A 19,277-nucleotide genomic window follows, 5' to 3' on the forward strand; every position below is an offset into this window, starting at 1 on the left:
ATCTTAGCAACCACCTGGAAAATGTTAGCAACTGCCTAGCAACCACTTAGCAACACCTTAGCAACCACCTGGAAAACGTTAACAAGTGCCTAGCAACCACTTAGCAACACCTTAGCAACCACCTGGAAAACGTTAGCAACTGCCTAGCAACCACTTAGTAACCACTTTAGAAATTATAGCAACTGCCTAGCAACCACTTAGCAACCACCTGGAAAACGTTAGCAACTGCCTAGCAACCACTTAGCAACTGCCTAGCAACCACTTGGAAAACGTTAGCAACTGCCTAGCAACCACTTAGCAACTGCCTAGCAACCAACTGGAAAACGTTAGCAACTGCCTAGCAACCACTTAGCAACTGCCTAGCAACCACTTGGAAAACGTTAGCAACTGCCTAGCAACCACTTAGCAACTGCCTAGCAACCACCTGGAATACGTTAGCAACTGCCTAGCAACCACTTAGCAACCACCTGGAAAACGTTAGCAACTGCCTAGCAACCACTGAGCAACCACCTGGAAAACGTTAGCAACTGCCTAGCAACCACTTAGCAACTGCCTAGCAACCACCTGGAATACGTTAGCAACTGCCTAGCAACCACTTAGCTACCACCTGGAAAACGTTAGCAACTGCCTAGCAACCACCTGGAAAACGTTAGCAACTGCCTAGCAACCACTTAGCAACCACCTGGAAAACGTTAGCAACTGCCTAGCAACCAGTTAGCAACTGCCTAGCAACCACTTGGAAAACGTTAGCAACTGCCTAGCAACCACTTAGCAACTGCCTAGCAACCACCTGGAAAACGTTAGCAACTGCCTAGCAACCACTTAGCAACCACCTGGAAAACGTTAGCAACTGCCTAGCAACCACTTAGCAGCTGCCTAGCAACCACCTGGAATATGTTAGCAACTACCTAGCAACCACTTAGCAACCACCTGGAAAATGTTAGCAACTGCCTAGCAACCACTTATCAACTGCCTAGCAACCACTTGGAAAACGTTAGCAACTGCCTAGCAACCACTTAGCAACTGCCTAGCAACCACCTGGAAAACGTTAGCAACTGCCTAGCAACCACTTAGCAACCACCTGGAAAACGTTAGCAACTGCCTACCAACCACTTAGCAACCACCTGGAAAACGTTAGCAACTGCCTAGCAACCACTTAGCAACTGCCGAGCAACCACGTGGAATACGTTAGCAACTGCCTAGCAACCACTTAGCAACCACCTGGAAAACGTTAGCAACTGCCTAGCAACCACTTAGCAACTGCCTAGCAACCACCTGGAATATGTTAGCAACTGCCTAGCAACCACTTAGCAACCACCTGGAAAACGTTAGCAACTGCCTAGCAACCACTGAGCAACTGCCTAGCAACCACTTGGAAAACGTTAGCAACTGCCTAGCAACCACTTAGCAACTGCCTAGCAACCACCTGGAATATGTTAGCAACTGCCTAGCAACCACTTAGCAACCACCTGGAAAACATTAGCAACTGCCTAGGAACCACTTAGCAACCACCTGGAAAACGTTAGCAACTGCCTAGCAACCACTTAGCAACTGCCTAGCAACCAGTTAGCTACATTTTAGCCACCACCTGGAAAACATAAGCAACTGTTTAGCAACCGCCTTGCAACCACTTAGCAACCATGTGTAACACATTAGCAAATAACTAGCAACCGCTTAGCAACAGCTTAGCAACCACCTGTAAGACGTTAGCAACTGCCTAGCAACCACTTTCAAGATTTTAACATTTATCCAAATGTTTTTAGATTTCAGGGTTTAACCAAACATTTTTAGTTTTCAGCGTTTAACCAAACATTTTTAGATTTCAACGTTTAACCAAACATTTTTAGATTTCCTTGTTTTTGGCATTTAGCGTTTAGCAACCATTTTAACTTTTTAATGTTATTAGCGTTCTTTTCCAAGCCAACTTAAAGTTCGTTCACGAACTTTACCTTTTCTAGTTATTAAGTTGGCTTGGAAAAGCCAACTTCTTGTTCTTCGTAATCTTCTTATTAAGTTGGCTTTGGAAAAGCCAACTTATTGTTCTTCGTTTTCTTCTTCTTATTATTATTATTCTTACGCCTTTTTTTCTGTACGCTACTCCTCCTAGAGCTTTTATCGTAGAATCACGAAACTTTCACGGATTGTAGGACCTATAGTGAATTACGTTGCTTGTGCTTTTTGGAGCGATTTATCGTACGGTTTTCGTAAAAACTTCGTAAACGTACGCATTTTTTCCCCATAGGAATGAATGGGGGAGAATTTTGAACGTCCGTGACGGTCACAATTTTTGAGATACGGAGACCAAATTCGGCGAGCTAATAGATCTTATCAAGATCTTTAAATTAATAATAGGTTGCGAAGCGATACGACGTACGGTTTTCGTACAATTGTCGTACGAAGTTTTCCCATAGAAATGAATGGGGGGCCCAGAGTTCCATCTCACAGACGAGCAGCTCTGCGCACGGAACCCCTTCTCTCCCCTGCTCCTCCAGTACTGTGAGTGTATGGAGGAGCTGCTGTATGGAGCAGCTATCAGTCAAAAGTTTGGACACCCCGGGCACCCCAGCCAGCGCTTTGCAACCACCTATTAACTGTTTAGCAACCACTCTCTCTTTCTCACTCTCTCTCTACTTCTCTCACTCTCTCTTTCTCACTCTCTCTCTACTTCTCTCACTCTCTCTTTCTCACTCTCTCTCTACTTTTCACTCTCTCTTTTGCTCTCTACTTATCTACTTCTCACTCTCTCTTTTGCTCTCTACTTCTCACTCTCTCTTTTGCTCTCTGCTTCTCTATTTCTCACTCTCTCTTTTGCTCTCTACTTCTCACACTCTCTTTTGCTCTCTACTTCTCTATTTCTCACTCTCTTTTGCTTTCTACTTCTCTATTTCTCACTCTCTCTTTTGCTCTCTGCTTCTCGCTCTCTCTTTTGCTCTCTACTTCTCACTCTCTGTTTTGCTCTCTACTTCTCTATTTCTCACTCTCTCTTTCTCACTCTCTCTCTACGTCTCTATTTCTCACTCTCTCTTTTGCTCTCTACTTCTCTATTTCTCACTCTCTTTTGCTCTCTATATATCTCTTTCTCACGCTCTATGTCTCTATATCTTTTTCTCTCTACTTCTCTATTTCTCACTCTCTCTTTTGCTCTTTACATTTCTTTATTTCTCACTCTCTCTTTCTCTCTTTCTCACTCTCTCTCTACTTCTCTATTTCTCACTCTCTTTTGCTCTCTACTTCTCTATTTCTCACTCTCTTTCTCACTCTACTTCTGAATTTCTCACTCTCTTTCTCACTCTCTCTCTACGTCTCTATTTCTCACTCTCTCTTTTACTCTCTACTTCTCTATTTCTCACTCTTTCTTTCTCTCTTTCTCACTCTCTCTCTCTACGTCTCAATTTCTCTTTCTCGCTACTTTTCTATTTCTCTATTCTCTCTTACTCTTTCTTTATTTCTCGCTCTTCTCTCTACTTCTCTTTCACTCTACTTTTCTATGTCTTGCTTTCTCTTTCTATCTATCTCTCTACTACTTCCTCTTTCTTTCTCTACTTCTTTATTTCTCGATGTCCCTTTTTCTCTAATTCTCTTTTTCTCGCTCAATATTTCTCTCAACTTGTCACTCTTTTTCTCACATTCTCGCGTGTTCTTTCTCTTTTTCTCGCGATTTTCTCCCTACTTCTTTATTTCTTGCTCTCCCTTTTTCTGTACTTCTACATTTAACACTCTCTCTTTTTCTCTACTTCAACCATTTTAGAAATGATAGCAACAACCTAGCAACCAGTTATCAACACCTTAGCAACCACCTGGTAAACATTAGCAACTGCCTAGCAACCACTTTAGAAATGATCACAACCGCTCAGCAACCATCTGGAATATGTTAGCAACTGCCTAGCAACCAGTTAGCAACACCTTAGCAACCACCTGGAAAATGTTAGCAACTGCCTAGAAACCACTTAGCAACCACTTTAGAAATGATCACAACTGCCTAGCAACCACTTAGCAACCATGTGGAATACGTTAGCAACTGCCTAGCAACCAGTTAGCAACACCTTAGCAACCACCTGGAAAACGTTAGCAACTGCCTAGCAACTGCTTAGCAACCACTTTAGAAATATTAGCAACTGCCTAGCAACCAGTTAGATACACCTTAGCAACCACCTGGAAAACATTAGCAAGTGCCTAGCAACCACTTAGCAACCATGTGGAATACGTTAGCAACTGCCTAGTAACCATTTAGCAACCACCTCGGATACCATAGCAACACCTTAGCAACCGCCTAGCAACCACCTAGCAACACCTTAGCAACCACCCCGGATACCATAGCAACCACCTAGCAACACCTTAGCAGCCACCCCGGATACCATAGCAACACCTTAGCAACCATCTAGCAACACCTTAGCAACCACCTAGCAACCACCTAGCAACTCCTTAGCAACTAACCCGGATACCATAGCAACCGCCTAGCAACACCTTAGCAAGCATCCCGGATACCATAGCAACACTTTAGCAACCACCTAGCAACACCTTAGCAACCACCTAGCAACACCTTAGCAACCACCCCGGATACCATAGCAACCGCTTAGCAACCGCCTAGCAACACCCTAGCAACCACCTAGCAACACCTTGGCAACCACCCTGGATACCATAACAACACCTTAGCAACCGCCTAGCAACCACCTAGCAACACCTTAGCAACCACCTAGCAACACCTTAGCAACCACCCCGGATACCATAGCAACACCTTAGCAACCATCTAGCAACACCTTAGCAACCACCCCAGATACCATAGCAACACCCTAACAACCACCTAGCAACACCTTAGCAACCACCCCAGATACCATAGCAACACCTTAGCAACCGCATAGCAACACCTTAGCAACCACCTAGCAACACCTTGGCAACACCCCGGATACCATAGCAACACCTTAGCAACCACCTAGCAACCACCTAGCAACACCTTACCAACCACCCTGGATACCATAGCAACACCTTAGCAACCACCTAGCAACACCTTAGCAACCAACCCGGATACCATATCAACACCTTAGCAACCACTTGGAAACCATGTGGAATATGTTAGCAACTGCATAGCAACCAGTTAGCAACCACTTAGCAACCACCTGGAAAATATTAGAAACTGCCTAGCAACCACTTAACAACCATGTGGAATACATTAGCAATTGCCTAGCAACCAGTTAGCAACAGCTTAGCAAACACCTGGAATATGTAAGAATCTGCTTAGCAACCAATTAGCAAACACTAAGCAACGATGTGGAATACATTAGCAACTGCCTAGTAACTACCTAGCAACCACTTAGCAACACTTTACTTTATATAGGTATATATAAAGTAAAGTGTTTATATTACTTTATAAGACAATTATTAGCTTTTCACCATGTTAGCCAAAACTTTTTGGACTTTAACATTTAGCTGAAAGTCAACAGCAAAGCAACCACTCTTCACACGCTTTAGACAGAAATATCTTAGCAACCATTTTAACTTTTTCAACGTTATTAACGTACTTTTCCAAGCCAACTTAAAGTTCGTTATCGAACTTTCCTTTTCTAGTTATTATTATTATTATTATTATTATTCCGCGCTCAAAATTTAATCACTATCTCCTCCTAGGGCTTTTGACGTAGAACCACGAAACTTTGCAGTATCGTAGGACCTATACCCGAATAGGTTGCTTGTGCTTTTTTAAGCGATACATCGTACGGTTTTCGTAAAAACTTCGTAAACGTACGCATTTTTTTCCCATAGGAATGAATGGGGCGAAATTTTAAACGTCCGTAACCGCCACAATTTTTGACATACAAATACAAAAATCGGACGGTCTATAGACCTTACCGCGTTCTTTCCGAAAATTTTAACGTTTCGACGATACGTCGTACGGTTTTCGTACAAATGTCGTACGAAGTTTTCCCATTGAAATGAATGGGGGGCCCAGAGTTCCATCTCACACACGAGCAGCTCTGCGCACGGAACCCCTTCTCTCCCCTGCTCCTCCAGTACTGTGAGTGTATGGAGGAGCTGCTGTATGGAGCAGCTATCAGTCAAAAGTTTGGACACCCCGGCACCCCAGCCAGGGCTTAGCAACCACCTATTAACTGCTTGGCAACCACCTTAGCAACCACCTGGAAAACGTTAGCAACTGCCTAGCAACCACTTAACAACACCTTAGCAACCACCTGGAAAACGTTAGCAACTGCCTAGCAACCACTTAGCAACCACCTGGAAAACGTTAGCAACTGCCTAGCAACAACTTAGCAACTGCCTAGCAACCACCTGGAAAATGTTAGCAACTGCCTAGCAACCACTTAGCAACCACCTGGAAAACGTTAGCAACTGCCTAGCAACCACTTAGCAACTGCCTAGCAACCACTTGGAAAACGTTAGCAACTGCCTAGCAACCACTTAGCAACTGCCTAGCAACCACCTGGAAAACGTTAGCAACTGCCTAGCAACCACTTAGCAACCACCTGGAAAACGTTAGCAACTGCCTAGCAACCACTTAGCAACTGCCTAGCAACCACTTGGAAAACGTTAGCAACTGCCTAGCAACCACTTAGCAACTGCCTAGCAACCACCTGGAATACGTTAGCAACTGCCTAGCAACCACTTAGCAACCACCTGGAAAACGTTAGCAACTGCCTAGCAACCACTTAGCAACCACCTGGAAAACGTTAGCAACTGCCTAGCAACAACTTAGCAACTGCCTAGCAACCACCTGGAAAATGTTAGCAACTGCCTAGCAACCACTTAGCAACCACCTGGAAAACGTTAGCAACTGCCTAGCAACCACTTAGCAACTGCCTAGCAACCACTTGGAAAACGTTAGCAACTGCCTAGCAACCACTTAGCAACTGCCTAGCAACCACCTGGAAAACGTTAGCAACTGCCTAGCAACCACTTAGCAACCACCTGGAAAACGTTAGCAACTGCCTAGCAACCACTTGGAAAACGTTAGCAACCACTTAGCAACTGCCTAGCAACCACCTGGAATACGTTAGCAACTGCCTAGCAACCACTTAGCAACCACCTGGAAAACGTTAGCAACTGCCTAGCAACCACTGAGCAACCACCTGGAAAACGTTAGCAACTGCCTAGCAACAACTTAGCAACTGCCTAGCAACCACCTGGAAAACGTTAGCAACTGCCTAGCAACCACTTAGCAACCACCTGGAAAACGTTAGCAACTGCCTAGCAACCACTTAGCAACTGCCTAGCAACCACTTGGAAAACGTTAGCAACTGCCTAGCAACCACTTATCAACTGCCTAGCAACCACCTGGAAAACGTTAGCAACTGCCTAGCAACCACTTAGCAACCACCTGGAAAACGTTAGCAACTGCCTAGCAACCACTTAGCAGCTGCCTAGCAACCACCTGGAATATGTTAGCAACTACCTAGCAACCACTTAGCAACCACCTGGAAAATGTTAGCAACTGCCTAGCAACCACTTAGCAACTGCCTAGCAACCACTTGGAAAACGTTAGCAACTGCCTAGCAACCACTTAGCAACTGCCTAGCAACCACCTGGAAAACGTTAGCAACTGCCTAGCAACCACTTAGCAACCACCTGGAAAACGTTAGCAACTGCCTACCAACCACTTAGCAACCACCTGGAAAACGTTAGCAACTGCCTAGCAACCACTTAGCAACTGCCTAGCAACCACCTGGAATACGTTAGCAACTGCCTAGCAACCACTTAGCAACCACCTGGAAAACGTTAGCAACTGCCTAGCAACCACTTAGCAACTGCCTAGCAACCACCTGGAATATGTTAGCAACTGCCTAGCAACCACTTAGCAACCACCTGGAAAACGTTAGCAACTGCCTAGCAACCACTTAGCAACTGCCTAGCAACCACTTGGAAAACGTTAGCAACTGCCTAGCAACCACTTAGCAACTGCCTAGCAACCACCTGGAATATGTTAGCAACTGCCTAGCAACCACTTAGCAACCACTTGGAAAACATTAGCAACTGCCTAGGAACCACTTAGCAACCACCTGGAAAACGTTAGCAACTGCCTAGCAACCACTTAGCAACTGCCTAGCAACCAGTTAGCTACATTTTAGCCACCACCTGGAAAACGTAAGCAACTGTTTAGCAACCGCCTTGCAACTACTTAGCAACCATGTGTAATACATTAGCAAATAACTAGCAACCGCTTAGCAACCACCTGTAAGACGTTAGCAACTGCCTAGCAACCACTTTCAAGATTTTAGCATTTATCCAAATGTTTTTAGATTTCAGGGTTTAACCAAACATTTTTAGTTTTCAGCGTTTAACCAAACATTTTTAGATTTCAACGTTTAACCAAACATTTTTAGATTTCCGTGTTTTTGGCATTTAGCGTTTAGCAACCATTTTAACTTTTTAACGTTATTAGCGTTCTTTTCCAAGCCAACTTAAAGTTCGTTCACGAACTTTACCTTTTCTAGTTATTATTATTATTCCGCGCTCAAAATTTAATCACTATCTCCTCCTAGGGCTTTTGACGTAGAACCACGAAATTTTGCAGTATCGTAGGACCTATACCCGAATAGGTTGCTTGTGCTTTTTTAAGCGATACATCGTACGGTTTTCGTAAAAACTTCGTAAACGTACGCATTTTTTTCCCATAGGAATGAATGGGGCCAAATTTTAAACGTCCGTAACCGCCACAATTCTTGAGATACGAACACCAAATTCGGCGAGCTTATAGATCTTATCGAGATCTTTAAATTAATAGTAGGTTGCGAAGTGATACGACGTACGGTTTTCGTACAATTGTCGTACGAAGTTTTCCCATAGAAATGAATGGGGGGCCCAGAGTTCCATCTCACACACGAGCAGCTCTGCGCACGGAACCCCTTCTCTCCCCTGCTCCTCCAGTACTGTGAGTGTATGGAGGAGCTGCTGTATGGAGCAGCTATCAGTCAAAAGTTTGGACACCCTGGCACCCCAGCCAGGGTTTAGCAACCATCTATTAACTGTTTAGCAACCACCTGGAAAACGTTAGCAACTGCCTAGCAACCACTTAGCAACACCTTAGCAACCACCTGGAAAACGTTAGCAACTGCCAAGCAACCACTTAGCAACCACTTTAGAAATGATAGCAACTACCTAGCAACCACTTAGCAACCACTTTAGAAATGATAGCAACTGCCTAGCAACCACTTAGCAACCACATGGAAAACGTTAGCAACTGCCTAGCAACCACGTAGCAACCACTTTAGAAACTATAGCAATTGCCTAGCAACCACTTAGCAACACCTTAACAACCACTAGGAAAACGTTAGCAACTGCCTAGCAACCACTTAGCAACCACTTTAGAAATGATAGCAACTGCCTAGCAACCACTTAGCAACCACATGGAAAACGTTAGCAACTGCCTAGCAACCACTTAGCAACCACTTTAGAAATGATAGCAACTGCCTAGCAACCACTTAGCAACCACATGGAAAACGTTAGCAACTGCCTAGCAACCACTTAGCAACCACTTTAGAAACGATAACAACTGCCTAGCAACCACTTAGCAACACCTTAGCAACCACCTGGAAAACGTTAGCAACTGCCTAGCAACCACTTAGCAACCACTTTAGAAATGATAGCAACTGCCTAGCAACCACTTAGCAACCACTTTAGAAATGATAGCAACTGCCTAGCAACCACTTAGCAACCACGTGGAAAACGTTAGCAACTGCCTAGCAACCACTTAGCAACCACTTTAGAAACGATAGCAACTGCCTAGCAACCACTTAGCAACGCCTAAACAACCACTAGGAAAACGTTAGCAACTGCCTAGCAACCACTTAACAACCACTTTAGAAACGACAGCAACTGCCTAGCAACCACTTAGCAACACCTTAGCAACCACTAGGAAAACGTTAGCAACTGCCTAGCAACAGCTTAGCAACCACTTTAGAAATGATAGCAATTGCCTAGCAACCAATTAGCAACCACTTTAGAAATGATAGCAACTGCCTAGCAACCACATAGCAACATCTTAGCAACCACTAGGTAAACGTTAGCAACTGCCTAGCAACCACTTAGCAACCACTTTAGAAACGATAGCAACTGCCTGGCAACCACTTAGCAACACCTTAGCAACCACTAGGAAAACGTTAGCAACTGCCTAGCAACAGCTTAGCAACCACCTAGCAACCACCTAGCAACACCTTAGCAACCACCCCGGATACCATAGCAACACCTTAGCAACCGCATAGCAACACCTTAGCAACCAACTAGCAACACCCTAGCAACCACCTAGCAACACCTTAGCAACCACCCCAGATACCATAGCAACACCTTAGCAACCACCTAGCAAGACCCTAGCAACCACCTAGCAACACATTAGCAACCACCCTGGATACCATAGCAACACCTTAGCAACCACCTAGCAACACGTTAGCAACCACCTAGCAACATCTTAGCAACCACCCCGGATACCATAGCAACACCTTAGCAACAACCTAGCAACACCCTAGCAACCACCTAGTAACCACCTGGTATATGTTAGCAATTGCCTAGCAACCAGTTAGCAACAGCTTAGCAACCACCTGGAAAACATTAGCAACTGCCTAGCAACAGCTTAGCAACCACTTCAGAAATGATAGCAACCGCCTAGCAACACATTAGCAATCAAAAGTTTAACCAAAAGTTTTTAGATTTCAGCGTTTAACCAAACATTTTTAGATTTCAGCGTTTAATCAAACGTTTATAGATTTCAGCGTTTAACCAAATGTTTTTAGATTTCAGCGTTTAACCAAACGTTTTTAGATTTCAGCGTTTTCGGCATTTAGCGTTTAGCCAAAAGTTAACAGCATATCAATGACTCTTCACACTCTTCAGACGGAACAAGCTTAGCAACCATTTTAACTTTTTAACGTTATTAGCGTTCTTTTCCAAGCCAACTTAAAGTTCGTTCACGAACTTTACCTTTTCTAGTTAAGTTGGCTTGGAAAAGCCAACTTATTGTTCTTCGTAATCTTATTATTATTATTAAGTTGGCTTGGAAAAGCCAACTTCTTGTTCTTCGTAATCTTCTTATTATTAAGTTGGCTTGGAAAAGCCAACTTCTTGTTCTTCGTAATCTTCTTATTATTAAGTTGGCTTGGAAAAGCCAACTTATTGTTCTTCGTAATCTTCTTATTATTATTAAGTTGGCTTGGAAAAGCCAACTTCTTGTTCTTCGTAATCTTCTTATTATTATTAGTGTGATTGCAGTAATGCAATCACAGTATTGTTCTTCTTAAGTCTTATTCTTCTTCTTCTTCTTCTTATTATTATTATTATTCCACCTGTTTTTTGTCCGGTTAACTAGTGCCGCAGTTTTCGAAATATCGACTTCGTTCAAAAGAGAAAACGTGCGTCCGTATCGGGAATGGTGGGCTTGTATACAGCTTTCCGATCGGACTTACGTTTTTCGTAAAAACTTCGTAAGTACGCGTTTTTTTGACCATTGAAAATGAATGGGCAGAACTTTGCACGCCCGTGGACGTCGCAATTTTTGAAATACGAAGATGAAACCAATTGAGGACCTGTAGAACTTATTGAGCTCTTTCCGAAAATATGCGTTACGAAAAGTTACGACGTACGGATTTCGTACGAATGTCGTACGAAGTGGCCCCATTGGAATGAATGGGGCCAATCGGAGGACGGCAGCTAGATCGAAGGACAGGTAGCTAGAACTCCAGTACTGTGAGTGTATGGAGCAGCTATGGGATAAAACAGCATTAGGTCAAAAGTTTGGACACCCCGGCCCCCCAGTACTGTGTGTAATGGAGCCACGGGTCAAAAGTTTGGACACCCCGGCCCCCCAGTACTGTGTGTAATGGAGCCACGGGTCAAAAGTTTGGACACCCCCGAACGGCCAGAGCAACCTAGCGTGCATAGCTGATTGATGTATTTGCACGTTGCGTAGCAACGTGCAAACACCATTTAATCTAATTTATGCATATAAATCACCTAGCAACCACCTAAAAACACCATAGCAACCACCACAGATACCATAGCAACACCTTAGCAACCGCCTAGCAACACCCTAGCAACCACCTAGCAACCACCTAGCAACACCTTAGCAACCATCCCGGATACCATAGCAACACCTTAGCAACCGCCTAGCAACACCCTAGCAACCACCTAGCAACCACCTAGCAACACCTTAGCAACCACCCCGGATACCATAGCAACACCTTAGCAACCGCCTGGCAACACCTTAGCAACCACCTAGCAACCACCTAGCAACACCTTAGCAACCACCCCGGATACCATAGCAACACCTTAGCAACCGCCTAGCAACACCTTAGCAACCACCTAGCAACCACCTAGCAACACCTTAGCAACCACCCCGGATACCATAGCAACACCTTAGCAACCGCCTAGCAACACCTTAGCAACCACCTAGCAACCACCTAGCAACACCTTAGCAACTACCCCGGATACCATAGCAACACCTTAGCAACCGCCTAGCAACACCTTAGCAACCACCTAGCAACCACCTAGCAACACCTTAGCAACCACCCCGGATACCATAGCAACACCTTAGCAACCGCCTAGCAACACCTTAGCAACCACCTAGCAACACCTTAGCAACCACCCCGGATACCATAGCAACAACTTAGCAACCGCCTAGCAACACCTTAGCAACCACCTAGCAACACCTTAGCAACCACCCCGGATACCATAGCAACACCTTAGCAACCGCCTAGCAACACCTTAGCAACCACCTAGCAACCACCTAGCAACACCTTAGCAACCACCCCAAATACCATAGCAACACCTTAGCAACCACCTAGCAACACCTTAGCAACCGCCTAGCAACACCTTAGCAACCACCTAGCAAACACCTAGCAACACCTTAGCAACCACCCCAGATACCATAGCAACACCTTAGCAACCGCCTAGCAACACCCTAGCAACCACCTAGCAACACCTTAGCAACCACCCCGGATACCATAGCAACACCTTAGCAACCGCCTAGCAACACCTTAGCAACCACCTAGCAACACCTTAGCAACCACCCCGGATACCATAGCAACACCTTAGCAACCGCCTAGCAACACCTTAGCAACCACCTAGCAACACCTTAGCAACCACCCCGGATACCATAGCAACACCTTAGTAACCGCCTAGCAACACCTTAGCAACCACCTAGCAACCACCTAGCAACACCTTAGCAACCACCCCGGATACCATAGCAACACCTTAGCAACCGCCTAGCAACACCTTAGCAACTGCCTAGCAACCACTTAGCAACACCTTAGCAACCACCCCGGATACCATAGCCACACCTTAGCAACCACTTAGCAACACCTTAGCAACACCACAGCAGATACCAGCCAGCACTGCAATCACACTCGCAGTTTCTGTAGGAACTGCAATCTAGTTATTATTATTATTCTTACGCCTTTTTTTCTGTACGCTACTCCTCCTAGAGCTTTCAACGTAGAATCACGAAACTTTCACGGATCGTAGGACCTATGCCAACTTAGCGTGCTTGTGCTTTTTGGAGCGATTTATCGTACGGTTTTCGTAAAAACTTCGTAAACGTACGCATTTTTTCCCCATAGGAATGAATGGGGCGAAATTTTAAACGTCCGTAACCGCCACAATTTTTGAGATACGAAGACCAAATTTGGCGAGCTTATAGATCTTACCGAGATCTTTAAATTAATAGCAGGTTGCGAAGCGATACGACGTACGGTTTTCGTACAATTTTCGTACGAAGTTTTCCCATAGAAATGAATGGGGGGCCCAGAGTTCCATCTCGCACACGAGCAGCTCTGCGCACGGAACCCCTTCTCTCCCCTGCTCCTCCAGTACTGTGAGTGTATGGAGGAGCTGCTGTATGGAGCAGCTATCAGTCAAAAGTTTGGACACCCCGGCACCCCAGCCAGGGTTTAGCAACCACCTATTAACTGCTTAGCAACCACTCTCTCTTTCTCACTCTCTCTTTCGCTCTCTACTTCTCTAATTCTCACTCTCTTTCCCACTCTCTCTCTATTTCTATATTTCTCACTCTTTCTTTTGCTCTCTACTTCTCTACTTCTCACTCTCTCTTTTGCTCTCTACTTCTCTATTTCTCACTCTCTTTTGCTCTCTACTCCTCTATTTCTCACTCTCTTTCTCACTCTCTCTCTCTACATCTCTATTTCTCACTCTATTTCTCACTCTCTCTCTACGTCTCTATTTCTCACTCTCTTTCTCACTCTCTCTCTACGTCTATTTCTCACTCTATTTCTCACTCTCTCTCTACTTCTCTATCTCACTCTCTCTTTCTCACTCTCTCTCTACGTCTCTATTTCTCACTCTCTCTCTAATTCTATATTTCTCACTCTCTCTACTTCTATATTTCTCACTCTCTTTTTCACTCTCTCTCTACGTCTCTATTTCTCACTCTCTCTCTACTTCTCTATTTCTCACTCTCTTTCTCACTCTCTCTCTACGTCTCTATTTCTCACTCTCTCTACTTCTCTATTTCTCACTCTCTCTTTCTCACTCTCTCTCTACTTCTCTATTTCTCACTCTCTCTCTGCTTCTCTATTTCTCACTCTCTTTTGCTCTCTTCTTCTCTATTTCTCACTCTCTCTCTACTTCTCTATTTCTCACTCTCTCTACTTTTCTGTCTCTTTCTTTCTACTTTTCTATTTCTCTATTTCTCTCTTACTCTTTATTTCTCGCTCTTCTCTCTACTTCTCTTTCACTCTACTTTTCTGTCTTGCTTTCTCTTTCTATCTATCTCTCTACTACATCCTCTTTCTTTCTCTACTTCTTTATTTCTCGATCTCTCTTTTTCCCTAATTCTCTTTCTCTCGCTCAATATTTCTCTCTACTTGTCACTCTTTTTCTCACATTCTCGGGTGTTCTTTCTCTACTTCTCACGCTGATTTTCTCTCTACTTCTCTATTTCAGGCTCTCCCTTTTTCTGTACTTCTACATTTAACACTCTTTCTTTTTATCTACTACTGCCTAGCAACCAGTTAGATACACCTTAGCAACCACCTGGAAAACATTAGCAACTGCCTAGCAACCACTTAGCAACCATGTGTAATACGTTAGCAACTGCCTAGCAACCAGATAGCAACACCTTAGCAACCACCTGGAAAACGTTAGCAACTGCTTAGCAACCACTTTAGAAATGGTAGCAACTGCCTAGCGACCAGTCAGATACACCTAGCAACACCTTAGCAACCACCCCAGATACCATAGCAACATCTTAGCAACCACCTAGCAACACCTTAGCAACCACCACAGACACCATAGCAACACCTTAGCAACCGCCTAGCAACCGCCTAGCAACCACCTAGCAACACCTTAGCAACCACCCCGGATACCATAGCAACACCTTAGGAACCACCTAGCAACACCTTAGCAACCACCCTGGATACCATAGCAACACCTTAGCAACCACCTAGCAAAACCTTAGCAACACCTAGCAACACCCTAGCAACCACCTAGCAACACCTTAGCAACCACCTAGCAACACCTTAGCAACCACCCCGGATACCATAGCAACACCTTAGCAACCACCTAGCAACACCTTAGCAACCACCTAGCAACACCTTAGCAACCACCCTGGATACCATAGCAACACCTTAGCAACCACCTAGCAACCAACTAGCAACACCTTAGCAACCACCTAGCAACCATGTGGAATACGTTAGCAACTGCCTAGTAACCATTTAGCAACCACCTCGGATACCATAGCAACACCTTAGCGACCGCCTAGCAACCACCTAGCAACACCTTAGCAACCACCCCGGATACCATAGCAACACCTTAGCAACCATCTAGCAACACCTTAGCAACCACCTAGCAACCACCTAGCAACACCTTAGCAACCACCTAGCAACACCTTAGCAACCAACCCAGATACCATAGCAACCGCCTAGCAACACCTTAGCAACCACCTAGTAACACCTTAGCAACCACCCCGGATACCATAGCAACCGCTTAGCAACCGCCTAGCAACACCCTAGCAACCACCTAGCAACACCTTGGCAACCACCCTGGATACCATAGCAACACCTTAGCAACCATCTAGCAACACCTTAGCAACCACCTAGCAACACCTTAGCAACCACCCCAGATACCATAGCAACACCTTAGCAACCACCTAGCAACACCTTAGGAACCACCCCAGACACCATAGCAACACCTTAGCAACCGCCTAGCAACACCTTAGCAACCACCTTGCAACCACCTAGCAGCACCTTAGCAACCACCCCGGATACCATAGCAATACCTTAGCAACCGCCTAGCAACACCTTAGCAACCACCCTGGATACCATAGCAACACCTTAGCAACCGCCTAGCAACACCTTAGCAACCACCCGGATACCATAGCAACACCTTAGCAACCACCACAGATACCATAGCAACACCTTAGCAACCACCTAGCAACACCTTAGCAACCACCTAGCAACACCTTAGCAACCACCTAGCAACACCTTAGCAACCGCCTAGCAACACCTTAGCAACCACCCCAGATACCATAGCAACACCTTAGCAACCACCTAGCAACACCTTAGCAACCACCTACCAACACCTTAGCAACCACCCCGGATACCATAGCAACACCTTAGCAACCACCTAGCAACATCTTAGCAACCACCCCGGATACCATAACAACACCTTAGCAACTGCCTAGCAACCACCTAACAACACCTTAGCAACCACCCAGGATACCATAACAACACCTTAGCAACCACCTAGCAACACCTTAGCAACCACCCCGGATACCATAGCAACACCTTAGCAACCACCCCAGATACCATAGCAACACCCTAGCAACCACCTAGCAACACCTTAGCAACCACCCCAGATACCATAGCAACACCTTAGCAACCGCATAGCAACACCTTAGCAACCACCTAGCAACCACCTAGCAACACCTTAGCAACCACCCCGGATACCATAGCAACCGCCTAGCAACCGCCTAGCAACACCCTAGCAACCACCTAGCAACACCTTGGCAACACCCCGGATACCATAGCAACACCTTAGCAACCACCTAGCAACCACCTAGCAACACCTTACCAACCACCCTGGATACCATAGCAACACCTTAGCAACCACCTAGCAACACCTTAGCAACCAACCCGGATACCGTATCAACACCTTAGCAACCACTTGGAAACCATGTGGAATATGTTAGCAACTGCATAGCAACCAGTTAGCAACCACTTAGCAACCACCTGGAAAATATTAGAAACTGCCTAGCAACCACTTAACAACCATGTGGAATACATTAGCAATTGCCTAGCAACCAGTTAGCAACAGCTTAGCAACCACCTGGAATATGTAAGAATCTGCTTAGCAACCAATTAGCAAACACTAAGCAACGATGTGGAATACATTAGCAACTGCCTAGTAACTACCTAGCAACCACTTAGCAACACTTTACTTTATATAGGTATATATAAAGTAAAGTGTTTATATTACTTTATAAGACAATTATTAGCTTTTCACCATGTTAGCCAAAACTTTTTAGACTTTAACATTTAGCTGAAAGTCAACAGCAAAGCAACCACTCTTCACACGCTTTAGACAGAAATATCTTAGCAACCATTTTAACTTTTTCAACGTTATTAACGTACTTTTCCAAGCCAACTTAAAGTTCGTTATCGAACTTTCCTTTTCTAGTTATTATTATTATTCTTACGCCTTTTTTTCTGTACGCTACTCCTCCTAGAGCTTTCAACGTAGAATCACGAAACTTTCACGGATCGTAGGACCTATGCCAACTTAGCGTGCTTGTGCTTTTTGGAGCGATTTATCGTACGGTTTTCGTAAAAACTTCGTAAACGTACGCATTTTTTCCCCATAGGAATGAATGGGGCGAAATTTTAAACGTCCGTAACCGCCACAATTTTTGAGATACGAAGACCAAATTTGGCGAGCTTATAGATCTTACCGAGATCTTAAAATTAATAGCAGGTTGCGAAGTGATACGACGTACGGTTTTCGTACAATTTTCGTACGAAGTTTTCCCATAGAAATGAATGGGGGGCCCAGAGTTCCATCTCACACACGAGCAGCTCTGCGCACGGAACCCCTTCTCTCCCCTGCTCCTCCAGTACTGTGAGTGTATGGAGGAGCTGCTGTATGGAGCAGATATCAGTCAAAAGTTTGGACACCCTGGCACCCCAGCCAGGGCTTTGCAACCACCTATTAACTGCTTAGCAACCACTCTCTCTTTCTCACTCTCTCTTTCGCTCTCTACTTCTCTAATTCTCACTCTCTTTCCCACTCTCTCTCTATTTCTATATTTCTCACTCTTTCTTTTGCTCTCTACTTCTCTACTTCTCACTCTCTCTTTTGCTCTCTACTTCTCTATTTCTCACTCTCTTTTGCTGTCTACTCCTCTATTTCTCACTCTCTTTCTCACTCTCTCTCTACGTCTCTATTTCTCACTCTATTTCTCACTCTCTCTCTACGTCTCTATTTCTCACTCTCTTTCTCACTCTCTCTCTACGTCTCTATTTCTCACTCTATTTCTCACTCTCTCTTTCTCACTCTCTCTCTACTTCTCTATTTCTCACTCTCTCTCTCTGCTTCTCTATTTCTCACTCTCTTTTGCTCTCTTCTTCTCTATTTCTCACTCTCTCTTTCTCACTCTCTCTACTTCTCTATTTCTCACTCTCTCTTTCTCACTCTCTCTCTACGTCTCTATTTCTCACTCTCTCTACTTTTCTATGTCTCTTTCTTTCTACTTTTCTATTTCTCTATTTCTCTCTTACTCTCTCTTTATTTCTCGCTCTTCTCTCTACTTCTCTTTCACTCTACTTTTCTGTCTTGCTTTCTCTTTCTATCTATCTCTCTACTACATCCTCTTTCTTTCTCTACTTCTTTATTTCTCGATCTCTCTTTTTCCCTAATTCTCTTTCTCTCGCTCATTATTTCTCTCTACTTGTCACTCTTTTTTTCACATTCTCGGGTGTTCTTTATCTACTTCTCACGCTGATTTTCTCTCTACTTCTCTATTTCAGGCTCTCCCTTTTTCTGTACTTCTACATTTAACACTCTTTCTTTTTATCTACTACTGCCTAGCAACCAGTTAGATACACCTTAGCAACCACCTGGAAAACATTAGCAACTGCCTAGCAACCACTTAGCAACCATGTGTAATACATTAGCAACTGCCTAGCAACCAGATAGCAACACCTTAGCAACCACCTGGAAAACGTTAGCAACTGCCTAGCAACTGCTTAGCAACCACTTTAGAAATGGTAGCAACTGCCTAGCGACCAGTTAGATACACCTAGCAACACCTTAGCAACCACCCCAGATAC

At 44.6% G+C, this 19,277-nt stretch overlaps 1 protein-coding gene and 2 long non-coding RNA genes across 6 annotated transcripts in view; 2 read left to right on the top strand and 1 right to left on the bottom strand.

The window, feature by feature from the left end:
• timeless (timeless circadian clock) overlaps positions 1-19,277 on the top strand; it is a 79,536-nt gene that overhangs the window by 11,413 nt on the left and 48,846 nt on the right. The gene's annotated exons all lie outside the window — the stretch shown is intronic.
• On the top strand, positions 1,918-9,544 carry LOC125787435 (uncharacterized). The gene is made up of 2 exons (XR_007429326.1): positions 1,918-2,352; positions 8,735-9,544. It is a non-coding gene; the product is annotated as an uncharacterized LOC125787435 (long non-coding RNA).
• LOC125787431 (uncharacterized) overlaps positions 14,351-19,277 on the bottom strand; it is a 28,281-nt gene continuing 23,354 nt past the window's right edge. The window contains exon 2 of the long non-coding RNA XR_007429322.1: positions 14,351-15,415. This is a non-coding gene — a long non-coding RNA (uncharacterized LOC125787431). The remainder of the gene's footprint in view (positions 15,416-19,277) is intronic.

Source organism: Astyanax mexicanus, chromosome 24 (assembly GCF_023375975.1).
Source record: "Astyanax mexicanus isolate ESR-SI-001 chromosome 24, AstMex3_surface, whole genome shotgun sequence".
NCBI lineage: Eukaryota > Metazoa > Chordata > Actinopteri > Characiformes > Acestrorhamphidae > Astyanax > Astyanax mexicanus.